Source organism: Talpa occidentalis, unplaced genomic scaffold, assembly GCF_014898055.3.
Source record: "Talpa occidentalis isolate TD23 unplaced genomic scaffold, MPIMG_talOcc4v2.1 talOcc4.6, whole genome shotgun sequence".
Classification (NCBI taxonomy): Eukaryota; Metazoa; Chordata; class Mammalia; order Eulipotyphla; family Talpidae; genus Talpa; species Talpa occidentalis.
Genome location: NW_023604972.1, coordinates 62,919,453 through 62,927,545, shown reverse-complemented (window position 1 = coordinate 62,927,545; position 8,093 = coordinate 62,919,453). Strand labels below are relative to the sequence as shown.

Genomic DNA, 8,093 nt, shown 5'->3' with positions numbered 1-8,093 from the left:
TTATCTGTTGAATGATATTTGAGTTATTTCTGGGTTTTGATTATTGCAAACAAAGTTGCTAAGAACATTTGGGTGTAGTATCTGTATGCACTTTTATTTCTTTTGTATAAATATAAATTAAAATGTTTGGGTGATATGTTATTGAATGTTTAATTTTTCAAAGAAGTTATCAAACTTTATTTCAAATTTATAATACAATTAAAATTTATCAATTTTCCTTTATTCCATTTCTATGGCAACACTTGATCTGATTAGACCTCTTCATTTTAGACCTTCTGATAAGTTTGTAGAGCTAACTTTTTTCCTAAAAAAAAATATATATATATATATATTATTTTTTACCTGCAAAATTCAAAATGCACCCATTTGAAGTGGTAAGATCACAGTGGAGAACTTGTTACCCAGTAACAAATCTATTTATAAAACTGAACAACAAAAACATTTTTATATTTTGTTATATATTTCCTTTTTTAAACTCATAAACAACACAAAACTAAACCTATTTTGGGAGAAATACTACTTTTTGGCAAAATCATATCTTACAGGAAAAGAAATACCCACAATCTGAAAATTACCACCCAAATGCCACTAAGGCGTCTTCATTCAAATTCCTCATCACATTTACACAGGTTGTTACAGACACATTGAATTCTGATTTTCGTTTTCCTGAACTTGAAAGCTTTAAATACTGCAATTATATTTACATATCTATATTTATAACAAAATCATATTTATATATCTACATTTACAACCAAAAAAATGCAAACAAGAACCACTAGCACAACAATAAAAGTAAAACAACACTTAAAAAATTACAAACCAACTATAAAATATCTCACAAGGCAAATTTTTTTTTTTTAAAGAAGCATGTATTTTTATTTATTTATGATTTATTTGTTTGTTTTGTTTATACATGCACTGGGTACAGTCAGAAGCGAGTGAGGGTGAGAGAATTCACCAGAACCAGAGCAGGGAGCAGAGCAGGCAGAAGGACCGAAGTACACTGCTGAGGGGAGCAGCGGGCGACAGGAGAGGTCTGCGCGCCATGTGGGACCCTCCTCTGGTGGCCGGGGAGCAGCCGGGGATCGAACCGGTGCTGCAGAGGCTGCGGGCAGCTTCGCAACCCAGCGCTCAACTGCTGCGCCACTGGGGAGGCCCTGACAAGGCAAATTAATTGACATTTTTGTACAAAGTTGATAATGAAAACATGGGTAGGTTACATATCAACTTAAATAAAATGATCACTATGCACTAGTCTCTACATATAACCACACACCTAACACTGTTTGATAGCTCATGTATTACCCTTTAGTCATTGAATTTTCTAAAGCTGATGCAGTCATAATTCACCTATGTCTAACACTTAAACATTTCATGTTAGATATTTAATAGCAACAACTTTGTGGTATCAGGAACCCTGCATAGTATACAAAGTAATACAAATACTGTACCACTAACCCACTTGTGTGTCAGATGCTATGTCTAAACGAAAACACAGAATATAGTATGGGCATCTAATTACACCTAATGGTAAACACCTAATGTACACCAATTGACTGGAAGAAACTCATGCATGGAAGAACATTTAAGCCAATTTGTATTCTTTTCATTTTTAAAACAGTAAATATGAGTATAGACTATGAAAATGATTTACAGGAAATTGGTCAAAGCCCATAACCACCAAGCTAGGTGAGTTCAGTATTTAGAGTGGAAAATCAGCTTTGTGCAACTGGTAAAGCTAATTGCACAAAGCTGGAAACAGAGACAGCTAACCAAATGAGTTAATATAGAAACTGTAACAAAGCTTTATATGAATCGTTCCACACACAGGATAAAACCCCAAAGTTCATTTTCAGTAGGATTTGACACAAAATCCCCCCTCCCTTCCCCACTCCCATGTTTTATCTCCCATATTTTATCCCACACCAATACTTTCTACCAAGACAAGAATGTGTGAGGAGAGGAGGTTCTGGATGGAGACTAAAGAAGATCAAGGAAGATTATCTGCACCTTTGCTTTTCTTCCCAAACATACACCCATGCACACTGACACCAACGATTTAGAACTCTGGTGTAATTTGTTTTGACACCAGCACTACTTTGTGTATTTTGGAAATCCACCTAGAGTAAACAGGCTGGAACTTCTGTCATTTGTGTTATTTTCTCTCTAAGGGGATAGTTTCAATTCCATAAAATGCATGTGAATCAAATTCCTACTATGTGCCTACCCCGGTGTAAATCACCTGATGCTTCAATTTAACTGATTCTATTGAGTCTTTCATTTGTTTGTTTGTTTTTTGTAAGAATCCCTCATTTCCACTGTCCCTAGCATCCAATTGAATGGATTTTCCATATGATGTGGTGGGCAGGGGCCTAGGTTAGTGAATCCTGGATTGTGAAAGAATCCAAAGGGACTGAGAGGTTAGAAATAAAGCAAGTTTATTGAAAGTACTTACCAAGGGAAGAAAGGACAGAAGTCAGGCAGACTGTCTGCAGAAATCAGTGACAGGACCTGGAATCTAGCTTTTATATTTAGTTTCCTTTGCCTTGTGTTTCTTTTTTTCTGAAAGATTTATTTATTTGTGCATACAAGAACTGGGATGTAGCCCAGCAGTGTGGGGGGAGAGAGGATTCACCAGAGACAGAATGGAGAACATAACAGGCAGATCCACTGAAGTACACTGTTGAGGGGAGCAGCAAGTGAGGCAAGAGAGGTCTGCTACGCCATGTGGGTTAGCTCCCTGCCCGGGAATTGAAATCCTGCTACAGTGGCTGTGGATAGCTTCATAGTGCTGAAACTTAACCCTTGTGCCATCAGGGAGGCCCTTGTCTTGTATTTCTTTCTTTCACTTAGCAAGAGCTGCAGGTGGCTCAGGTGTAGATGGCACTGATGGGGGCTGCTGTGACACAGGAAACATTGCCGGTTGTTGGGGGCTAATGTGGGTGCCAGCTCAGGACTCAATTTAATTTTAAAGTTTAATTTAACCTCATCAATGTACTATGCCATGTTCCCAGTGGGAAATTCTAATAGATGAATGGGAAATCCCTCTGGACATCACTGGTAAGATTTGCAACTGACACAAATCCTCTGACTGCAGAAACTGTTCCTGACAACTAAAATCGGAGCAACCTTGGCATCCTGGTGCTTCATTCTCTGTGTCTTGTCTTCCCTTGATCCAATTTCCTCCATCCTAGAGGAAGTGGGGCTGATTCCAACAGGGCTGTGTCAGCCTGTGACTCAATGTGAGCTCCCTGTTTTCATCAACTTAAGTAAATTCCCTTAACTCAATGACTTTCATGCAACAGGGATTCTTTCTCCTTACAGTCCATTATATCTCACCACATCCTGTTTAGTGGTCTCCCCGAGAGAATGTAGGAAAGCCCCATCCCTGGTTGTGGGGAGCCTGGAAGCCCAAGGATGGGGGGATTCATACTTGCTGCTCCTCAGGATCTGACCTGGTTGTCTTTTTAAATGAGCCACCCATATCAGTGAGCCCCACTCCCAATTTACCACAAGCTCCCCATCTTGGGAACAAAAGCAAGATGGGATGATGTGTCTTTACAGAATGTGTTAAAACTTGGGTCACATAGGTTAACATGCCCTGATCAGTAAAATTTCTATCTCTGCTTAAATAGCTCAAATGAGAGAAAGGGAAAAAAAAAAAAAACTTCAAATTATTAATTGTAATAATGATGGGTACCACAAGAATGCTTCAATGGTAGTTAAAAAAAAAAAAAGATCTAATGGGGGGATGGGAATTGTATGGGCACTATAACCAAGATGAAAATGCATACATAACCAAGATGAAAATGCATACATTGTGCAAAAATGAAAAATGATGTAAAAATATATAAAATGAAAAAACAAAATTTTAAACATTTTAAAAATAAAAAAAAAATCTGAATCAGTCTACAAAGAACTCCTAAGTAGATATTTGCTAAAAATTAACTTTAAGATTACAAATATGTTTGTGAGGGGGTGGGGAAATAGGAATGATTTCTGGATACAAGAAAATTCACAACAGCTTAGAATTCAGTCTATTCATCTGCATCTGCCACAAATACTTAAAATTGGGTTGTTTACACAACAGGCTGTGAAGGGAGATTTCCTTGACCTAGCAGGACGCAAAGTACGTAACTCAAATGGAATGATGAGAATAATTTAAATATTCCTAAGAAGAGCTAAGAAACCCATTTTATACTTTTGCATAAGTTCAAATTTACAGTTCATGCAATTTCATTTAATAGTAGCAGACCCCAAAGACACTCATTCTGTGGAGAAGGCACTGCTTGAAATGCTGTTAAGGAAGATTGCTGTTCTTGAGTGGGCCAGCTGGACACATTTCATTCTATAGCCCATCTACCAGCAAGACAATCTTGCTGTGGAGGGAGGGAGGGAGAAGTATGAGAGACATCTGATTGCACATTTTCTAATTTGCTGATTCATTCAGGAGATTTTGGAGCCTGGGACAATGTAGGGATTTCTAAAAGAGAGTCTGCACCTATGCATTTAGACAACAAAAACATTAAATTTATTAAAATATCAGCTTCATTCTGAAGTTTTTAAACATCATGATACCTTCTTGGAGGAAGCAGGTATGAAGGGACAACACTGCATAACAGGTGTTCTATTGCCAGGATTAAAAAGGAAATACCGGTTCATTAAGGAAATTTACATAAAATACAAACAACTGTACATAAATCTCTCATCAGTGGCAGCTTTTCCAAATCATAAGCATCGAAGAGATCACTGACACCTTCTTCTTCCTCTCCAAGGCCTAGGAGATAGTCTTTTTGAAATTGAAGAGGGAGATGCCTCCAGATGGATGGAATTTGGTGCTCAATCCATTGTAAAAATTTGACTCAGGAGAACAAAAAGGAAAGATTTGCCCTAGATATCCAACAATCACTATGTCCTGACATGGTTGAAGCCAAGTCTTTGAAAATTGATTTAAAAATATTCCCATTGCAGTCTGGGGAATTTATTTTCATTATATTGTGTGTTCCACTGTCTTCTGGACACAAACTTCAGTGTGTCCTTAGATTTGTAAGTGGTCCATTGGGTCAGCCTCTTTAAGTATTATTTCTGGAGGGACTTACAAAACCATAACAGTTTGGCCTTTAAAGCCAGTAATTTTCACAATATCATGTTATGTAATGTAAGATAATCTGTGGTTTGCTGAATCCTTGGTTAATATTTTGAGTTCAGGGAGCAGTTTTAGATAAATTCATCTAATTTCTTCTCTTCCTGACTGAGATCAGTCACATCTTTTGTCAGACCTTAACACTAGCAAGTGGCACCATCTCACAGAGCCTACAGCCCCTCCATTGTATGTTGTTTTTAAACGTATTGAGGTGATGCCTTCCAGTGCATTTATGCTGTCATAATACTTCTCTTTTGTACTTTTGTCATCTCTGTCATCTTGTTCAAATCCAAAAAAATTTCCTTATCAGATGACTGGCTCACAAACTGAATGACCTTCTTTTTTTTTTTTTTTAAAGCCAACAGTGATTTTTTTTTTTTAAGATGTTCTTATTTATTTATACAAGAACCAGGGTATAAGCCAGATGCACGGAAGTGTGAGCGTATTCACCAGAGACAGAGAGGGGAACAGCACAGGCAGACTGATGAAATACACTGCGAAGGGGAGCAGCGGGCCAGACAGGAGAGGTCTGCTGCACCAGGTGGGACCCTCGCCAGCTGGCAGGGATCTAACTGGCGCTACAGAGGCTGCAGACAGCTTCACAGAGTGGCGTTCAAACGCCTGCATCACCAAGGGAGACCCTGAATGAATTTCTTGGTTATTAGATGACTAAGTGATGTATCATACCATGTTGTTTGTTTTTTTTTTTTTTTTAATTTAAAAGATTTTGAGGGCTGGACCTGGGGTCTAGTGACATATCTCACACAAATTAGGTGTACAAAAATTACTTTTTGGACTCCTGTACTTCTTAGTGTAGCTCTTCCTTTGTCCACGGGATGTTTAAACCTATGAGAGATACAGATGACCACTTTTGTCTAGTTTTAGCCTTTACTTAGCAAGTTTCTGGAAGAGTACTTCAGAAAACAGCCTGGCTCTAGGAAGAGGAAGCTTCTCCTCCCCAAAACAGCGTCTGGTGGGAGGTCATGGAAAGGAGGGGTGGGGAGCTGTGCTGGATGTGTGTGTGAGGGTATAGGGGCCATCCTAGCCCAGGAAGATAGTAAGTAGGAGGAATTGGGTGCCTTCCTCTCCCCCTCCAGTGCCTCAGTGCCTCCTTCCTTGGCTGCCTCCTCAGCAGTCACTGGCTCCTACCCTCTGCACGCATGTGAAAGTCTTGTGGAGCTATATTATGTGGTTTTATTTTGTATTTTCGTCACGACTAATGATGTTAAGCATCTTTTAATATGCTTATTTGCACCATCATCTTTGGTTAAGTGTCTTTCAAATCTGTAAACTATTGTATATTAGGTTGTTTTCTTGTTAATGATTTTTGAGAATTTTTTTTTTTTTTTTGGAGATGTCATCACTTTATTCAGAATTTTGATAGTAGTAATTAGTATCTATCTTTCCAAGTTAAGAGACCTAGGATTATTTCCAAAAGACTTCAAATAAGAAACTCCTCAAAGTACAAGGATAATCTGAATCACCTTAAACCAGCAATAAAAAAGTAAAATATAAATTTTTACTTAGAATTAAAGCAAATACTTCAGTATCACAAACACAATATTAAACTTCAAGAAATATACGGCTAATTCGGAGTGAGCGTTTATTTGCACAATTACAACATGCGGACAAACACAGTAACGAGCAGGCCTGACGGCAGAGCACAGAGCTGTCGCCACCCCACAGAAAAGCTTGACAGGGAAGGGGCTGCAGTGAGGGTGCCAGCAGGGGAGGAGCCTGGCAGGCCTGTCCTCTATCCCTCCTCCTCACCCGAAGACTCTCTCTCGAATGTGTAGGCCATGAAGCAAGCATCGGGTCTCTTGGGGACAAGGGCAAATATTTTCTACTAACTAGTACTTTATCTTTTTTATTCGCTAAATATTATCTTCCAAAGAGCAAAAGTTTCTTCATTTAATGAACTCCAGTTTAGCAATCTATTGTCTTATGAATCATGTTTTGTTTGCTGTGTATAAGTAAACCCCGTCTGGGGCCTCCCTGGTGGCACATGGGTTAAAGACAGTGTTATCAAGCTATCACCAACCGCTACAACACCAGTTAGAGCCCAGGCCTGCCTGGGAGCAACCCACATGGTTCAGCAGACTTCTCTTGTGCTCACACTCCCCTCAGCAGTGTATTTCAGTAGATCTGCCAAGAACTCCCCTTGCCTATCATGGAATGTAAACTAAAGAGATCACTGGGAACTAGAGGAAATTGATTGATATCTAATATTGCCCATCCTATTAGCTAATCAACTTGCATGTGCACTCTCCCATATACATGTTTTAAAGATTTATTTATTTGTTTGTTTGTTTATTTATTCAAGCACTGGGTACAGTCAGAAGCGAGGGAGGGTGAGGGAATTCACCAGAGCCGGAGCGGGCAACAGAACAGGCAGACTGATGAAATACACTGCTGAGGGGAGCAGCAGGCACGGCAGCAGAGGTCTGTGCTCCATGTGGGACCCTTGCCCAGCGGCCGGGGATCGAACCAGCGCTGCAGAGGCTGCGGGAAGCTTCGCAACCCAGCACTCAACCGCTGTGCCACTGGGGAGGCCCTCTCCCATATACATTTTTAAGTTGTTTAAGCAAAACAATATAACAATGTATTCCCATCTAGCAATTTATTTCCCACAACTAAAAAGTGTCTCATTGTTTTCAAAATAAATAGACACAGTTCCAACAAAATACGGTTTCATTACAGACAAGATATGCAAAGCAACTGCAATTCTCATTTTTTTTTCTGATTTGTCCTGAGATTATAGTTAATCTCTGTGACTTTCACATTTAATTAGCCATTCAATATATTACCTTCAAAGAGAACCTCAGTTCTTGTCTCCTTTAGTTGGTCCTGTGATCACATAATTGTGCCCAAGTGGTCAGAAACCACAGTCAGTTTACCTTTTTTTCTTTTTTTTTGTTTGTTACAGATTTTCGTTAACATGTACTATTGG

At 39.1% G+C, this 8,093-nt stretch overlaps 1 pseudogene; it reads right to left on the bottom strand.

Annotated features, from left to right (window-relative positions):
• Positions 1-4,661: 4,661 nt before the first annotated feature.
• On the bottom strand, positions 4,662-6,955 carry LOC119260368 (transcription factor E2F3-like; annotated as a pseudogene).
• Positions 6,956-8,093: the final 1,138 nt, after the last annotated feature.